The sequence below is a fragment of the Sinocyclocheilus anshuiensis genome, unplaced genomic scaffold (assembly GCF_001515605.1).
Source record: "Sinocyclocheilus anshuiensis isolate Anshui unplaced genomic scaffold, SAMN03320099.WGS_v1.1 scaffold1611, whole genome shotgun sequence".
Lineage (NCBI taxonomy): Eukaryota > Metazoa > Chordata > Actinopteri > Cypriniformes > Cyprinidae > Sinocyclocheilus > Sinocyclocheilus anshuiensis.
In genome coordinates, this window is record NW_015548275.1 from 147,531 (window position 1) to 150,133 (window position 2,603).

Genomic DNA, 2,603 nt, shown 5'->3' on the forward strand with positions numbered 1-2,603 from the left:
CAGTCCCCCTTATTCTGCCTGGTTGGACAAGTTACATATTGATAAAAATTTGTCAAAGTCTTTTTTAGGGACACATGATTAAAATCTCCAAGAATGAGCTTGGGTGCTTCAGGTTAAATGTTCTGGAGTTTTTGCACCACATCAAATAAAGTGCTCGTTGCAGTAATATGATTTGCTTTAGGATGAATGTACACAGTTGTTATGAATATTTGCGGGAATTCACGAGGCAGATAGAATGGACGTAGCGATACCGATAACAATTCAATGTCAGGCGTACAGAGTCTTTCTCTAACAGTCACAGAGGAACAGTAGCGCTTGTTGACATAGAGACACACGCTCCCTCCACGTGATTTACCTGTTGCGTCGGCTCTCCGATCCAGGCGAAATGGAATACCAAATCCATCAATAAACAGATCACTGTCCAAGTCCTGCTTGGTAAGCCAAGACTCTGTAAATGCCACGACGATATTCCCGAAGGTAACGAACATTTCCTTGTAGCTCATCAAGTTTGTTTCGTAAAGACTGAACATTTCCCATAACCAAGGAAGGCAGGGGAATACGGGTAAGCTGTTGTTTCCTTAATTGCAGTCTAACTCCTCCTCTTTTCCCACGCTTCCTTTTCTTAGCTTTACCTGAATTATCTCCAGTCGCAGTTTTAATATGATCCCTTCGTTGAATACATACTGAAGATCTAATTGTAATCCGGTGATTGGATTCTGCGTATTCCATTGTAACAGCTGGTCTCTAGTATATTGTATCCTCGGAGTTTGGGAGTGTGATGCCTTGACAGCCGAAGGTTAAGTTAATCAAAGTCCACAAGGCAGCGATAATTAAAAGCTCCATTAGTTCAGATTGATAGGGCCGTATCTAAAAGCACTTGTTCATGACAATCATAAGCGATTAAACATAAAAACACAAGACGCTGAAAATCCCACTGCCGGTCGCCGCATGAGCATGCGCCCTCCTTTCCGTACGGCTTTCCGTGTTTTCACTGTTATACACTCGGGGGTGCTATTACGCATCTTCTGAACGAGTACAAAACCTCCCGAACAAAAACACACGTGAACAGGACGGAGAGACCAGCCATCCATCTCTTATGTAAACAGACGCATATGAAAAATAATGCGATCATCAGCAATAGACGGCATATAAATAGATGTTTTTTTGTTTAAAAGTAGAGGCGCTGATCTTTATTTTGGTGTATTTCATATTCAAATATTCATACAGCAAAATATACTGGAGGCCATCAAATTTGAGTGAAAATCATCAAAAGCGCTGATCTGTGGGAGTTTTTAGTGAGCAATCATCTTGGAGAAATTTAAAGTAAATCTCTGCGTCTGTGAACAATATTTACCGTGCTTTGATGACTGATGATCTGAAAAATAAAAAAAATAGTTAAAGGTTAACTATTAAAAAGATTAGCTGAACATAAGATCACAAATAAAATATATTGTTTAAATTATACTGCTGTGAGTTATTATTTTAAATAAATACAAAATGCTTAAAAACGCTAACTTGATTAGATTAATACATGGCTTTAATAAATAGAATATTGATTATATTGTTAATGTAAAAATATAAAATAGATTTTTTTTTATAGTGTATTGCTGAGAGGGTAGGCCTCAAATGGAGACCTCCACCGCGTCCCGAGCCCTCGAGGTTGGATGACTGGTTTCTCGGGGTGGCCCTTGCTGGTTCTCAGCACCCCGCCCCGGTGCCATTCTTCCCGGAGGTGCATGAGGAACTTGCCAGGTCGTGGACGGCACCTTTTACTGCCAGAAATCGACCTGCTAGCTCCTCCTCCCTCACCACCCTAGACAGTGGTGCAGCTAGGGGGTATACGGGCCCCCGGTGGAGTGGTCGGTAGCAATGCAGTTGTGTCCTAATACCGCTACCCTTCCCTCCCGTGCCTGTGGGTACTCGTCTGGTCTGACCGGCAGTGCTTATGCGGCCTGTGGAGAAGCTGCCTCCACCTTACACGCCATGGCGTTACTGCAGGTCCACCAGGATAAGGCACTAAAGGACCTGCACAAGGGTGGTCACGATCCGGAAGTTCTGAAGGAGCTCCGAACTTCAACTGACCTCGCGAGCTCTGAGCGACGAAGGTCACCGCTAGTTCTCTGGGTCGTGCGATGTCCACGCTTGTGGTTCAGGAGCACCATCTCTGGCTGTGTCTGGCCGACATGAGGAACGATGACAAAGTTCGGTTCCTCAATGCCCCCGTGTCCCAGACCGGCCTCTTCGGTGACGCAGTCGAGAGCTATTCCCAGCAGTTCTCAGCTGCACAGAAGCAGACTGAGGCGATACGTCACATCCTGCCTTGGCGGGCAGCTGCTGCCTCCACCCATTCGCCGACCGCAGCGCCTCAGCCTGCTCTTCGCCGAGGGCGTCCCCCTGCATCTGTCCCTGCTCCCGCGCCGCAGCCTCCAGCCAAGCAGCACCGTGGAGCCGGTCGTAGGGTAAATTCCAAATTCAGGGGCATCCACTTCACATAAGTGAAGGTAGCCGATGCTCATGTCTTGCGTGCGGAGATCACAGTCCTACTGGCGAAGGACGCGATAGAGCTGGTCCCTCCAGTCGATATGAAGACGGAGTTTTACAGC